This window comes from Pseudophryne corroboree, chromosome 2, assembly GCF_028390025.1.
Source record: "Pseudophryne corroboree isolate aPseCor3 chromosome 2, aPseCor3.hap2, whole genome shotgun sequence".
Taxonomy (NCBI): domain Eukaryota; kingdom Metazoa; phylum Chordata; class Amphibia; order Anura; family Myobatrachidae; genus Pseudophryne; species Pseudophryne corroboree.
Genome location: NC_086445.1, coordinates 498841339 through 498858332, shown reverse-complemented (window position 1 = coordinate 498858332; position 16994 = coordinate 498841339). Strand labels below are relative to the sequence as shown.

General features: G+C 43.6%; 1 long non-coding RNA gene across 1 annotated transcript in view; it reads right to left on the bottom strand.

Annotated features, from left to right (window-relative positions):
- The window catches only part of LOC135031207 (uncharacterized), a 264149-nt gene extending 248500 nt beyond the window's left edge, over nt 1-15649 (bottom strand). Inside the window, exon 1 of the long non-coding RNA XR_010227048.1 lies at nt 15428-15649. This is a non-coding gene — a long non-coding RNA (uncharacterized LOC135031207). The remainder of the gene's footprint in view (nt 1-15427) is intronic.
- Nucleotides 15650-16994: the final 1345 nt, after the last annotated feature.

Below are 16994 nucleotides of genomic sequence, written 5' to 3'. Positions count from 1 at the left end.
TTACTAGTAGTTGTATGTAGTGTCTTCACCTCAGGGTAGTTAGAGTAATAATCAGTCACGACAATGTACCCATTACAATCAAACAAATCTGCGCCAACTTTCTGGTACGGTCTCTCTGGCACTGCATGAGGACTCAGTGGCTCGACTTGTTGTTTCGGTCTATATGTAAGACATAATTCACATGTAGATGTAGTCTGTGCTATGTCTCGGTTCATTCTTGGCCAATACATAACTTCACGCGCTCTCCGCTTACATTTTTCTTCTCCTAAGTGGCCTTTATGTATCTTGCACAGCATAGTTTTTCTTTGTCGTGCAGGTATGACAAACCTATTGCCTTTGTAAATAATACCATCGACAACTGTAAGGTCACTGCGGTACATCCAATAATCATGGATAGACAGCGGGCACGCATGTTTTTCTGCTGGCCAACCTTTCAGAATGATAACTTTCAACACTTTAATTGTGTCATCTGTCTCAGTTTCTTTCCTAATCTGTTCTTGTCTTGCAAGAGACACTAGTAGAGAAGCTACGATCAAATTAACATAGGCTTCTATCTCTGCATCCATCAGACTTTTGGAACCTTCACTTTTGCACGAGAAAGTGTATCAGCAATGTACATGTATTTGCCGGGACAGTACAGCAAGTGTACATCATATTTCTGTAGTCTGATAAGCATTCGTTGAATTCTCATGGGACAGTCATGTAATAATTTAGTCATGATAGCTACCAATGGCTTGTGCTCAGTTTCCACTGTAAATGTTTGACCATACACAAACTGATGAAATCGCTCTCATGCATATGTGATCGCTAGAAGTTCTTTTTCTATCTGAGCATACCTTGTTTCAGCACTGGTCAGTGCTCTTGATGCATAGCTTACTGGTTGCCATGTATCCTCATGTTCTTGTAACAGCACTGAACCTAGGCCAAATTGAGAAGCATCTGCTGAAATTCTTATTCTTTTCGCAGGATCAAAGAATTTTAGCACTGGTTGCTCTGTAATGATCTGTTTCAAGTTTTGCCAAATTTCTTCTTGTTCATGTGGCCACATCCACTCGTTATCTTTGTCCAACAACCGTCTAAGAGAGGCTGTTCATTCAGAGAGTTGAGAAATAAACTTTCCTAAGTAAGTAATCATTCCTAGGAATCTTCTGATGTCGTCTTTGTTGTTAGGACGTTTCATGTTTACTATGGTTGATATTTTCCTTGGGTCTGGTTTTACACCTTGATCCGAGACCACGTCGCCCATAAAGGTAAGTGTATTCACACCAAATTCACATTTGTCCTTGTTTAGCTTAAGATTCATTTTCTTCCATTACTTGTCTCAATCTAGAATCATGTTCTTCCTTTGTAGATCCCCAGACAATAATGTCCTCCATCATTGTTTCAACACCTGGAATATGTTCAAAAATCATGTGTATCTTTTTGTGATATACTTCTGGAGCAGACAATATTCCATATGGTAGTCGAAGAAATCTGTATCGACCTTCTGGTGTATTAAATGTACAAAGCTTTTAGCTGGCCTCATCTAGCTGTATTTGCCAGAATCCTGAAGATGCGTCCAATTTACTGAACCATTTTGCTCCCGCAAATTGCGACATGATTTCATCTCTGGTTGGTAGTTTGAAATGTTCTCGTTTAATAGCTTTGTTTAAATCTCTGGGGTCTAGACATATTCTGAGTTGTCCATTTTTCTTTTCAACAATTACTAAGGAGCTTACCCATTCAGTAGGCGCATCAACTTTCTGTATCACACCCAAGGCTTCCATGCGATTTAACTCTTATTTCAGTTTTTCTCTCAGCGCAAATGGCACTTTTCTACAGGGGTGTATCACTGAAGAAACTTGCGTGTCTATATTTATTTTATGCTCTCCAGGCAAACAACCTAGACCTTCAAACAAATCTCTGTATTCTGTAAACATCGATTTGCAGTAATCTTCTACTTGTGATGTCACCATAAAAACTTTCTTTAGCAAGCTTAGTTTCTCACAGGAACTTAATCCTAGAATCGGTTGCACATTTTTATCCACAATCAGTAGAGATGTTTTAAACTGTTGTCCCTTATATTTCAGCATAAGTGTACCATGTAACTTTCACTTTGGCTGGATGAATTTTAGGTTTTACTCTAAAAGTCTTATAGTCTTGAAACAATATTAAATTCACCTGCGCGCCAGTATCAAGCTTAAGGGGAATGACAATCTCGTTCACAGTTAAAAAGGGACAATCCATTCTTATCTGCACTGCAAAGTTCAATGCAATCCACAAAGAATTCCTCTGTTTGTTTAATAGCATGCACTTTGGTTTCACTTTTCATTTAACAGCATTTGGCAAAGTGATTAAGTCTACCACATTTCATGCAGGTTTTACCACAAGCCGGGCACATTTTAGGATTGTGAGCATTTCCACATCTATTACACATTTCCTTATTAGACTGTGGCTTAGACTGCTTCATTCTTGAGAATGGGGTTTGCTTGGCTCTGTTTTCTGCACTACATGTACATCAGCATCCTTGGGTAACGTTTTGGCTTGAAATCTAGTTATTTCTGCAGATCTACACATAGTTACTGCCTTGTCTAGTGTTAGGTCTTGCTCTCTTAGCAGTCTCTCTCTGAGTCCATTATCAGGAATTCCACAGACAATACGATCTCTAATCAGTGAATCCTTTAAATCACCAAACTCACAGGTTTTACTGAGTGATTGCAGCTCTGTAACATACTGATCAAATCCATCTACAGACTTCTGATCACATGTGAAAAACTTATATCTTTCATATGTCACATTTTTCCTTGGCACAAAGTAATCTTCAAACTTTTGCATTATAGAAGATAGCACCATATTCTGCCCCTCTGCAAACTGAAAACTATTATAAATGTCCAGCATATCCTCTCCTATCACATGGAGGAAAATGGATGCCTTAGTTTTGTCAGCCTCTGTATCAGCTCTACATGCAGCAAGATATATATTAAACCTTTGATTAAATCTTTTACAGTTTTCAGACAAGTTACCAGACATCAGCATGCCTGCTGGAGGAGCCAGTTTATCCATGGTTACTCACTGTTTGAAGAGAGGATCACACGGCAGGCTTTGCAGACACTGAGTATCGCAGCCTTACAGACTTCTGCAAGATTCTTTCACACTCTGAGAGCACTAGCAGTCCAAGTTAAACTTCTTCTGACACCATGTTTTGTTCATATGTTTGTAAATCCAGTCATCAGGACACAGAGACATGTGAGTTCACTGCTGTGCTGTTTTATTTCATCACCAACTCCAGACACACTGCACACTGGACCACCCACTTCCCAGCATCCCCCTGGTCCCAGGGACCATCACTGAAGATTCAGGCTTACACATATTAGTAAGGGAGTGTCTACAAATATTAAGCATTCTAATACACTAACATCACACCTACTGTCCCATTCACATAAACACCAGTGCTTGGTGTAACCCAGTTGTAACACTGACATGTGCAATAACCTTTAGATCTCCACAGATATCCCACTTTTTTTCTGATACTGAACCATTTCTTAAAACAGCTTCATATTGTTGTATGACTCCTTTACATTTGTAGCATGTGCAATAGGGGTCTGGGACTCCAAGTTAGACACGAAAAAGATCGACACACCTTAGGTCGACACCAATTGGTCGACACACCTTAGGTTGACATGGACAAAAGGTCGACATGAACAAGGTAGACATGGAAAAGGTCGAAATTAGTTTTTTATGGGTTTTTTGGTGTCGTTTTCTTCGTAGAATGACCGGGAACCCCAATTAGTGCACCGTGTCCCCTCGCATGGCTTGCTTCACTTGCCATGCATCGGGCAAGGTGCCTCGGTCAGCACAGGTTACCATTCCCAATCGTAGTCCACGTGGATCGTAAAGTATGAAAAAGTTCAAAAAAAGATTATTATTTTTTTTAAAAACCTCATGTCGACTTTTGTCCATGTCGACCTTTTTTTCATGCCGCCCTAAGGTGTGTCGACCAATTGGTGTTGACCTAATGGGCATTCTCCGACTTAACTCCCCGTCGCGAGGCTGATTCCCGACAGAATCAGCCTCGCGCCGGCCGCGAGGCAGCACTTTTGTCGGGTTTTTTCTCTCATCCCCGGGGATAGAAGAATTCCCCACAATTGCGGGTAACTAGCAGCTGAATTGAATAGCGTTGGGAGCTAATTCTCGGCGCTATTCATAAGTTACCGAATTGAATCGACCCCATTGTCACTTGTCCATGTTGTGTTCATGACCAAATGCTCCCCATGATGGAATAAATATATTATCCTGTCAGCAGTAGCAATTCTGCTTTATATTACAAAAAATGAATAATCTATAATGTTTGACAGATGTAACCAAGAGACAGTATGCTAATCCCACTGCAATCAGAGGTCATTATAGCAATCATGGACAATATACCCTAATGCTAACAAAATAAAAGCTATAGATACAGAACACAATACCTGTAGCAAAGTAAATGAGTAGCCTGAAATAAATGGGCTACATAAATAAGAAAATGCTTCATTCTGTAGATCAGTCCATAGTTGCAATTTTTTTTTTTTTATAAAAGGTGTAGGTAGGAGTTGCAGAGATATGATATGGTAAATCGCAAAACTTGGACCCACTCCCTGACGCCCAGTGCTGACCGTGGGGTAGCAGAGCCATAATGACACAATCTACCTTGAATCACATCAACAAGACCCCCAACCACCTACTTCACTGGAGAAGTCAGCCGATATGGGAAGCTGGTTTACATTCTCTTAAACACATGAAACATTTCTGAAGTACAGGGATCTGCCGGAGAATAGGTAAGTAAACACTCTTTAGTTACCAAATAAAGACAACTAAGGCACTACTGTTGTAAGGAACTAGATACTCTAGTCTAGATGCCAAAAAGCCAATAGGACAAAGCGTTTCTGCAAATGAAACTTGACAAAACTGGAGGATGAATAGATAAAATAGAGGCTCTAATGAAAAAATGTCCCTTGCTCCAGTGGAGCAAAGCAAGTAAAACCTGAAGGTTCAGTGAAGGTAGAAGGGTTAGGATGGGGCATAGCCTTGGCCAGGCTTAAATTTACTATTCAGTGACTTATCTATTGTTCACATGCCACTGCTAACCCCCTGCAAAAGTGGAAGAATTCGATCATTGGAACCAACAGAATCCATCCCCATACCTGTTTTCACGATTTACTATTATTAACATAGACTCCAGCAAAAAAGCATGTATTTTTATTGCCGGTGGGTATGAGTCGTTAACCTGAAGCGGTAAATAACCATAGCATATATTATATACAGGGCCGTAGAGACCCTGGACGGGCCCTGGTACTGTTTTGGGGATATGGCTTAATTGTGGTAGTGTGGCCACACCCTCCTACCAAAAAATGTATTCTAAAAAGTATTTGAAGTGCTGTGCACTCCACTGGGGGGTGGGGAGCACAGTATCAGCATGCGCTGGGCTAGGGACACAGGCTGCTGTGGCGCCACTAACATGCAATGTGATGGGGGGGGGCAATTAGTACACTCTCACCCCCCTCTCCCTTGGAGACCCATTCTTCTGTGCCTCTCTCTATCTGCCCCCTGTCCTTGTGTGCCTCCACTCCACTTCCCTGCACTCCTGGTGTCCCCGCCCTCTCCCCGTGCAGTGATTGTAGTGGGGCGGGGCGGGGCCGGTGACACCACCAGGAGCCTGGGCTGCTGGGGGCAGTAGAGAAGAGCAGCCTTATGCACCATATTCCTGCCAAGTGTGTATGGCACTGCTGCCTTCACCACCACCCTCTTCCCTCTCAGTGCCACTACTCACCGCAATTCTCCCAATAAAATTTAGAGCAGGATGGACAAAATGTATGTAATCTATTAGGGGTAAGGTACAGTCCATTTAATAATTTCACGTATTTTTCCATATAATTTATGCATCGAGACATATGAAAGGACATACGGTAAAGTAAATAATTTCCCATTGGGAATCTTAAATGGGGTGACCCAGGTGTAGTTCCACCAAAGTTGGGCAGAGGATTGACAATAGATAGGAGAGTACAAGGGGAAATTGTAGTGAGCCAAAGGACCGTTACATGGAAGCCACTGATGCTCTCTGATTATACAACGCTAAATATAATATTGTATGCATTATATGGCAGTCACTATAATATTCACTGTAATATCTGGTAGTCACTGCAATGTTCTCTGCATTATTTGTCTGTCTCTGCAATGGTCTCTATATTATCTGACAGTCATTGTGATGCTCTCTGTATTATCTGGCTGTCACTGCAGCGCTCCTTGTATTATATGTTGTATTGCAAGCAAAAATGAACGAATCCAGCGATACCGTAAGTGCGGCATATAGTACCTGCACTTTCGTGCAAGAGCAAGAATATCTCCCCTAATTGAATTGAGCCCTATGAATAGACACTGTGTGATCCCTGTGCAACAATCACAGTAAATCTCTGCAGCGTGTTGCTCAGAGTTACATTGTTGCTCCTTTCTGCAGAAGCTGCACTGGAGCTGTATCAGAGTAAATTTTGTGCCCTGTGCCACAAATAGAATTGGTACCCCTCCCATCACATATTTAAAATAGGGACAGTACGCAGGCTGTGGTGCAGTCCGATATCTATCCCAGATTCCATTCCGATATCTGTCCACTTTTCCAGTCTGATATCTGCCATAAGTTCCAGTCCAATATTTGTCATCGGTTCCCGTCCAATATCTGCCATTGGTTCCAGTCCAATATCTGTCATCAGTTCCAGTCTGTTACCTTACCCACACTCCTGAACTTGTACCAGTCTTATAACAGCCCTGTATCTAGGATTTCTAGATCTTGACTGCCAGTGTCCTGCCTCTCTGTGCTACCAAAGTCCTCCAGTGCTAGTACTTGAGGACCCTGCATGTCAAGAGCAGCAAAGCCCAAACTTTTTTGCGGGGTCCCTGGTGAAAACCACTGCTGTGTTTAGACTCCGTGCTCTTGCTCTGGGTCTCTGCCAACTGTCCAGTACTAGTTTAAGTTCACCCATAGCTTATAAGCAGGAACTCCATCAAACCAGCTACCTTTATGACTTTGATCCCAAGATCTGCACCACTTAAAGATCCAAAGTCGGATTCACAAAATAACCAAAGCGTGACACCTTATACACTTTAGACCACAGAAGAGCCCCTTATACACATTATGCCATGGTAGAGTCCATTACACCACAGTAGAGCCCCTTATACACGTTACCCCACAGTAGAGCCCCTTGTACACATTACGCAATGGAAGAGCCCCTTATACACATTATGCCATGGTAGAGCCCATTGCCAGTGGTGCAGAGAGCCATGCCGGATCCCGGTAATGAATGTGTGTCCACGCCTCTCTAAAAATAATAGGAAATGTAAAAAAAGAAATAGTAAGAAAATGTATAATTGCAGGGCTGCTTACACACTTCCACAGGGGGTGCCATTCTAATGCAGGAGGTTAGTAAGGGGCACGGGGGAGGGCACATGCTTCCTACCTTGCTTGTGGGAAATGGGTCCCTCCTCCACAGATGTCTCCATCTTCTCAGTGATATTTGGGAATATGGCACATGTGCACTAGAGAGCAAAGACTGTGGCACAGTGCGAGAGTCTTTGCTTTTAATATCACTGGAAAGGAGGCACCGGACTTAAGTATAGGTATAGGAGGGGACGGGGGGGGGGGGGGGGGGGGCAGCAACCCAGGTTTGGGTAATTAGAATTTAGCCCTAGTAGACAAAGCTCCAAATATTTGCTCATCAGGTGTTCCCATGCGTACATTACATATACAAATTATTTATTTAATTCTCAAACATAATACTTTTGCTGTACATATGCTAGGGCATGTGCTGTAAATTAGTAAAGGGTTTCAGTTTTGGATGCATGTCGTTAATTTTTATTTCTTGTTTATTAGGTTGTAGAATAATATGAAGAGAAGCTGACTTGATTAAATCTACATAAAACCAAAATAATTGATGGTAATTGTCAAAACACTGTAATAAAAAATGACACCCAGACAGCAATATCTCTAAACAGGCTTCAGGCAGCCAACACAGATAAAACAATTACACCATGGCATGATTACATTAGCAATTTGAACATAACAGAAGTGAACGATTGTACAGGAAATTGTGACTTAAAAATGAAAATATTACTAACGAACTTTTTTTTTTAAAAGTATTACTTTTACATTTTATTAGTATTTATCACCATTGATTAAGTTACTAATCCAAAGAATTATAGAAAGAAGACAAACATTGTATCTATATTTCTCCTATAACTGACTCTGAGATAGACCCACAAACATACAGTGGTTGTATAGATAATGGTGCTCATTTATAGTTGGGCATACAGTACTGTATGTCATTTTTTTGTGTGACTATACATATTTCAAAACTTCTAACCAAAAAGCACACAGCGCTTCACTTTTTCCACATTTTGTTATGTTACAGCCTTATTCCAAAATGTAATAAATTAATTTTGTCCCTCAAAAAAATCTCAAAAAAACTTTTTTCACGTTGTCATTATGGGGTATTGTGTGTAGAATTTTGACTGGAAAAATGAATTTATTCCATTTTGGAATAAGGCTGTATAATGTGGAAAAAGTGAAGTGCTGTGAATACTTTCCGAGTGCACTGTATCTACTCAGGCGTAAGTGTATAATAAAATTGTGGACCCTCACACTTGGACAGTTAAAATGGAGTTGGGCAATTGTCAGTTAAGTACAGCAAGGTGCTGTATCATCAGTATAGTGATAGTGATAAATGATGTGGTCCCTCTTAGCAGCTCCTTTTTTTCCTAGTGATCACCTGATTGCAACTGTAAATCGTCTGGCGATTTCCAGTCTGCCAGTGGTTCGTTTGTCCATTCCAGCATCACGCAAAAACTACTGGATGAATTTGGATGGTGTTTACACTATTGTATAACTTCGTGACCCATCGAAAGAAACTGAGGTATGTATAATCTCAATGTGACTTCAGGGAGAGGAGCAATAAAGGAAAAAACAGACGCTTGACATATATACAGGAAAGTATATTGATTTATAAATGCAAACCTGCTAACTAGTCATATTCTCCGCACATCGGAGCAGTGTCAGACTGGGGCATGAAGGGTCCACCGGGGGAATGCAGCATACTTACCTACTCTCTCGAAATGGCTGGGAGGCTCCTGAAAGTCGGGTGGCATTCCCGGGCCACCCGGAAGAGTTGGCAAGTCTCCCGGCCAGCAGCCGAGCCCCTGCACCCCCTGGAGAAACACTCAAGTATTCCCCGCAGCAAAGGTGCCGATGACTTGATTTGCGTCATCGTGACCCCCCCGGCCCCTGCTCTGTTATGCCGGAAATCTCATCATAGTGTAGCGGGGGCGGGGTCACGATGACGCATTCTCATCCCCCCCTCTTCTCCCTGTTACGCCTACCTTTACCGCACCACGCCCCCTGCTGAGCCGACCTGGCTGCCTCCTCCCGGAGAAGGCAGCAAGAATGTCGGCATCTACGGAATGCAGTGGTAGGGAGCATACTTAGAGGCTTGGCTAACTATTAGCGAGTGCATGGTCTGGGCCCCTTGATAAATATATATAGTAAATACTGCTAGTGCATGCAAGATAATGTACCAGATTGATAACAGCAATGCACTGTAGAAAATACACTATAGTCCTGTGCAGGTAACATGTATAATGTAAGGTAACATGTATAATGTATAATCCAAGGGCAGAGCCTGGAACCTGATCACTTGAGGAGAGGGTAAGCCCCCAGACAATGGGGCCCACCAGGGCTTTCCCCTGTACCCCTGTGGGCCAGCCTGATCCTGCATCAGTGAAATGTCAAGTCATGAGAGGGCATCAATCTGGAAATTATTATTTATTCATTTATTACCAGTTGTTTATACAGCGCACACATATTCCGCAGCGCATTCACATCAGTCCCTGCCCCAGTGGAGCTTACAATCTGTATTCCCTATCACATGTACACACAGACACATTCACGCTAGGGTTCATTTTTGTTGGGAGCCAATTAACCTACCAGCATATTTTTAGACTGTAGGAGGAAACCGGAGGAAACCCACGCAAGTACGGGGAGAATATACAAACTCCGCACAGTTAGGGCCATGGTGGGTATTGAACCCATGACCTCAGTGCTGTGAGGCAGTAATGCTAACCATTACACCATCCGTACTGCCCCAAATTCCATGTACAGTAAGCCTCTCTAGCCAAGGTTTATCTTGGAATGTCAATCAAGTCATACTTGGAAACTATTAGGGTTTGCCCCAAATACTCTCCAATCTGCGGTACATATCAGTGTCTTATGGTCTATGGGCAAAATCTCATAGTCACTTAGCTCGGAAGCAGCTACTCCATGTTTTCCTCTAATTTCATTATTGTTTTACAGTTGCTGGTAGGTTAGAACCTGATTCAGAGATAGACACAGATCACTTAGCAGCTGTGTCGGTGGACATAGCTGCTGTGCTATACTATGCTAATGCTTCAGGAGGCGTACATAGAAGCTTACTGCAAGTTTCTGTGATCTGCTGCTGCGTCCGAACACACAGCATTGCACTATCTGCGCATACGCCTACTCTCCCGCAACGGCTGGAAGGCTCCCGAAAATCGGGTGGCGCTCCCGGCCTCCCAGAAGATAGGGCAAGTCTCGCGACCTGCACCACCTGCCCGCAGCCCCCCACATCGCCAATGAAACCAGCCGACATCGCAGAACAAAGTGGGTGTTCCGGGTAGTTCATGGTATCGTGTTGAGGGGGCGTGGCTACAATGACTCGATCGTGCAGTCCATGTCCCGTTCCTATTTAACATAATCGGGGCATGCCACGCCCCCTCATGCTGAGGGGGCGTGGCTGTGCTGACTTGGCTGCCCCCTTCAGGAGGGGGCAGCCAGAATGTCATCAAGTATGTATCTGCGTGAACCTTGGCCATCTGAATAACCCTCAGGTTACTTAGGATGGGCAGTGGTTTTATGCAGCCATGTGCAGTGAAGCTGCATTGGAAGATGCAGACACTGGCCTAAACATGCCTCAAAAATGGGATTGACATGCCCCCGTTTTCAAGAATGCTCTCCGTTGCTGCCCTACTCCTGATTGACAGGCTGTAGCATAGAGGGCACTATGTGTGATGATGCAGGACCTAGGGGGTTATTCTGACCTGGACGCAGGCATGAGTTTGCACACTGTGGCTGCATCCACATGGTTTGCACATGCGCACTGGTCGTTGTGCGCAATCTTACACATTGTGGTCGCAGACAAGGAAAAAAGGAAGAAAAGGCTGTATTGTTGATGCACAGGAATAAGGGTGACCTAATTATCACCACATTCTCAAGAATTCATAAAATGTAACTTTTATTGTTGTCAAATTAAAATGGTGTGACAATAACAAACACACAAACTACGAGTATAGATGAAACATAGAGGTTAAAGTCAAGACACATACAACATATACCACAAGTGCAATTGGAATAATAAATGTGATTAAAGATTAAAAAATGTGTCCGCGTATTGATTCTTATGTCCTATTATAAGATATTGCTCTTAATCTTACACCAGTCTGATAGTCGTTGTCAGCAGTTGGTCACTATGTCTTTACATGACCATTTATTGATATATAAGTATATAATATCAGAACTGTTTCACTCGTATTTATTATGTTGACAGCTGACAGTATCCTTCAGACAGCAAGTATAATATATTATATAGATATCAAAGCTGTCTGTTTATTATTCTGTACGCAGAAGAGCCTTATTAGGAAAAAGTACAATTTACTATGTATGTATCAGTAGTTCAGTATTTTGATACATCCTTCTTAAGCCTTCCAAGGGACGTTCATAAAAAGAGGCAAATTAAATTCTTCTGCCTAAAAATTGGCACATAAACTACACCAATTAGTGCTTATGTGCTGATTATAGTTGTAAATAGTGCTAGTGGAATGCAGTGTATTAATATGTCTCAAAAATTATATTTAATATACTTGTAACTTTAGTGAGACTCTCTGTAATCACATGGGGCGACTGTAACAAAGATCATGCTGTTTCAGGTAATGAGAAAGAATACCTTCCTCATTCCTCAGTGTCAATATTATAAATATATAGCTATTTATTATATTCATTTAGCTATACCAGATGCTGATGTCCCACTTGGGGAGAGCACCTTATTGTAACAATGAATTCAATATATCTCGATTTAGGAGAAAATAGCTATATCCCCTTTTAATTATGAATAACCAGACGGGTATAGATTATAGTTTGTAGTTTACTGGCTTTATTATTGCCTCTAAAGATATAAACATACTAAATTGTCTGGGCTAGTTATTCTCAAATAGCACAGGTTCAAATTGACACTGATACATTTAGTCTGTTAGCAATTGTTGAATTTGTATCATAGATATCTCCTCATGACTAACAGGTGGCCTCAAGGATTACATGTGAAACATTGTAACATTCCCATACATTTATTTAATCCACAACACTGTTTGTCATTGTTTGTTCACTAGCATAGATATATAACATGAATCTGCTTAAATAAAGACAGTAGGTGTCCGTGCATTAAATTATATCAGCACATCTACTAATTACTTTGGCACCAATTATATTATCCATAAGCATTGGAAGGAATACAGGTCTCTATCATTTAGTGTTCCATCTGCCTGTTATATAATGATAAATATACAGCACATATATACTGTGTTCAGGCAGTTGCAGTCTTTTCATTGAAATGTATCAGAACGTCTGTTAATTAATCTTGCACTAATTGCATTGTCCATAGGCATTGGAAGGAATACAGATCTCTGTCATTAGCTATTTCATCTATCTGCTGTACAGTACATATAGATGCTATCAGGTTTTAACTCATCAACTAGATCAGAACTGGTTATACATTTAAATTAATATATGAGCAAGGGCATAGAGCACAAACGCGGACACACGCTGCCCACATGCGTGTTCCGCCGTTACTCTGACAGCTTCGTCAGGGCTGAACCAGAATGCCTCTCCTGGCATAATATTTAAGCTCTCAGCGTTATCCAATCGATGTAGTCTAACTAGTCACATGTGCCTGCTAGCCAATCATTGTGCTGCATTGGCGGTCACATGATTCTTGCAGCCAATCGCGGGATACTTAGATCTCCATGGTAACGGCTGGTAGCAGCGCCGCATTCACGGACGCTTTTAATTAACAAAACCCCTTCCTCTGTATGGCAGTAATCATGCTAACTACTTCATATATTAAGTTGGAGTAAAAGGGTATGTTTTTCACTGTCCCTAAAATCATTCATTAACCCTATTATATAGCATGGAATATTAATCTTCTTGCATAATGCATAAGTGATCCTACTGATATTATTATTGTTGGCATCAGTGGCGTGCGGTGAGGTCAGTGGCTGGTGAGGCACTGCAGCCATAATGTCCTTTGAGTGCCGCCGATGACTCCTACAGCCGCTGATCCAATGCCCGCTACTGGCAATGCCACCGCCAATGCCCACAGCCTGCCTGCTCATCAAACTTGTGATGAGCAGACAGGCTAATACATTGACAATTTTTATACATTTATGGGAAAGAGAGAGGAGGAATATGGGGAGATGGAAGAGAGAGGAGAAGTATCGAGATGTGAGGAACAGGGGGAGACAGGAGAGAGAGGAGAAATAGGGGGAGAAGGAAGAGAGAGAGGAATAGGGGGAGAAGGAAGAGAGAAGGAATAGGGGAGAAGGAAGAGAGAAGGAATAGAGGGAGATTGGAGAGAGAGAAGGAATAGAGGGAGAAGGAAGAGAGAAGGAATAGGGGGAGATTGGAGAGAGAAGGAATAGAGGGAGATTGGAGAGAGAAGGAATAGAGGGAGAAGGAATAGAGGGAGATTGGAGAGAGAAGGAATAGAGGGAGATTGGAGAGAGGAGGAATAGAGGGAGATTGGAGAGAGGAGGAATAGAGGGAGATTGGAGAGAGGAGGAATAGGGGGAGACTGGAGAGAGAGAGAGAGAGGAGGAATAGAGGGGAGACAACATAGAGGGAGAGGGGAGGAATGGGAGAGACGGCAGGCAGCGAGAGAGGAATAGTGGAAGAAGGAATATAGAGAAGGAATAGGGGGAGAAATAAGAGAGAGAAGGAATAGAGGGAGATGGGAGCGAGTGAAGGAATAGAGGGAGATGAGAGAGAGAGAGAGAGAGAGAAGGAATAGAGGAGATTGTAGAGAGAGAGGAGGAATAGGGGTATACGGTAAAGAGGAGAAGTATCGGGGAAACAGGAGAGAGGAGAAATGGGGAGGAGATGGGAGTGAGAGAGGAACAGAGGGAGATGGCAGAGAGGAGGAATAGGGGGTGACTGGAGAGATGAAAGAGAGAGGGATGAGGAATAGGGGGAGACCACCAAATATAGCAATAAGCCAGTATGTAAGTAAAAATCAGAAGGGTGGTATTCAGTATACCGGTTGTTGGGATCCCGGCGCACAGAATAGCGGTGCCGGAATCCCGACAACCAGCATACCGATACCTTTCCTCCCTCTTGGGAGAAAAGAGGGGCTTGTCCCGCTGTCGCTAAGCTGGCAGTCGGGATCCCGGCGCCGGTATGGTGGCCACCAGGGAACCGGCCGCCGGCAACTCATACAATACCCAAATCAGAACTAGTTAATGCAAGGAAAAGGTACTACAAGCAGTTACAAATGGGGGAATAAGGCAAGAGGGAGAGACAGTGATGTGGGAGATGGAGGGGGGCAGAATAGAGAGAGATAGGGGGTGGATAGGGAGATAGGGGGGCTGAGGAAGAGAGAGTAAACAAGAGAGGGGGGGGGGGAGGCAAGATAGAGTGGGAGCTGAGGGGGAGATAGATATAAAGAGAGAGTGGGAGCTGAGGGGGAGATAGATAGAAAGAGAGAGTGGGAGCTGAGGGGGAGATAGATAGAGAGAGTGGAAGATAGATAGAAAGAGAGAGTGGGAGCTGAGGGGGAGATAGATAGAGTGGGAGCTGAGGGGGAGATAGATATGAGAGAGTGGGAGCTGAGGGGGAGATAGATAGAGAGAGTGGGAGCTGAGGGGGAGATAGACAGAGAGAGTGGGAGCTGAGGGGGAGATAGATATAAAGAGAGAGTGGGAGCTGAGGGGGAGATAGATAGAAAGAGAGAGTGGGAGATAGATAGAAAGAGAGAGTGGGAGCTGAGGGGGAGATAGATAGAGTGGGAGCTGAGGGGGAGATAGATATAATGAGAGAGTGGGAGCTGAGGGGGAGATAGATAGAGAGAGTGGGAGCTGAGGGGGAGATAGACAGAGAGAGTGGGAGCTGAGGGGGAGATAGATATAAAGAGAGAGTGGGAGCTGAGGGGGAGATAGATATAAAGAGAGAGTGGGAGCTGAGGGGTAGATAGATATAAAGAGAGAGTGGGAGCTGAGGGGGAGATAGATAGAGAGAGTGGGGGGGCCAACGGACTGACAAAGAGATGCTGAACAGCACTTGCCACCTTTACAACTCGTTTGTTTTTCCTACCTGCCACTGTGGCGTGGACAATCACGCTGCTGCTGCACAGGGAAATTGATTCCCTCTCATGGACATGATCATGTCAGGGGACATGGAGAAGTATTGACCCCTTCTCCCACCTCTAGCTGTGGAGTCCCAAACAGGCAGTATGAGGGCGTATGGGGGAGGAGCTAAGAGAGAGGCCCCTCCTTCCCCTCCGGCTGGCCAATTCCCATCCACACAGGCTGTATTACTGACTCTGGGGGGAGGAGCTGAGAACGCGGCTCCTCCTCCCCCTCCTGTCCGACACCCGAACACTACAGCAGTAGGTGGCCACATTACCGCGGACACTGGGGCACTGGCAGCGGGCAGCGCAGCGATGGCAGCAACGCTGCCCGCTGCCAGTGCCCCAGAGTCCGCGGCCCTGAACACTGGCGCTGTCTGAGAAAGTCGGCAGCGGGCGGCTCTCGGTGGGGGGGCAGGATCTCCGCTGCAGCGCCCTGCATATAATCGGCTGTACAATCCAGCAGGGAGGGGGGGCGATTATTGGCCGCTGCTGGTTTAAGATCGGGGGCAGGGGGGGGTGTTACTCGTATCTGCCAGCCCAAGAATGGGGAGTGGTTTGGTGCCGGGCAGCCAGTTCGGCCCTGCCCACTGCCCAATCACATAAGTGTTAGTGACAGGGGCGTGCTTTCGTATGGGCTGAAAGCACGCCCCTGTCGCAGAGGCACTTCTATGGGTGCCGCTTATCTGGCTTTTTTTAATGGGCTTCTACTGCCCGCCGTTTGGCCCCGCCCCCCATTTCCGGACCTTTTATATTGACAGCAGGAGGCATCGAAAACGGTGCCTCCGAACATGTTTAAAACTTTTTTTTTACATGCTTTAAATAATATAAAGAATAACAGATACATATGACACAGAACCTGTGTCATAACGTATCTTCTTTGTAATTTGAATGATTAGGGACAGGGGAGGCACTGCCTCCCCTGACTGCACGTCCCTGGTTGGCATACATATTCCATGCCAGTATCGCCCTGTGCTATGTGTGGTGTATAATCCTACATATACTATTGATTTTCAATCATAGATTTAACTTTGGCGGTCACATGATCCATGCAGCCAATCACGGGGTACTTTGATCTCCATGGTGACGGCTAGTAACCAGGCCACATTCACGGACGCTCTTAATTATCAAAACCCCTTCCTCTGTATAGTTGTAATCATACTGGAGTGTTTCATATACTATATTGAAACAAAAGGATGTGCTTTTCAGTGTCCCTAAAATCGTTCATTCCCCCGATTATATAGCATAGACTATTATTCGTCTCACATAATGCGTAGGCGATCCTACTGATAATATTGTTGTAGGCATACAAATTCCGTGCCAGCATCGCCCTGTGTTCTGTGTGATGTATAATCCTACAAAGTAACAGTGTATATATACTGTTTATATTTGATCATAGATTTGACTGATTATGTGTCAGATTATTCCAAGACCTGAATTGTTTTCTCCTACTACATATTGTCAGCTCTGTATATAAAGAATATGGTCGTATTATTGCATGGATGTATATTTTACAATACATTATTAATATCA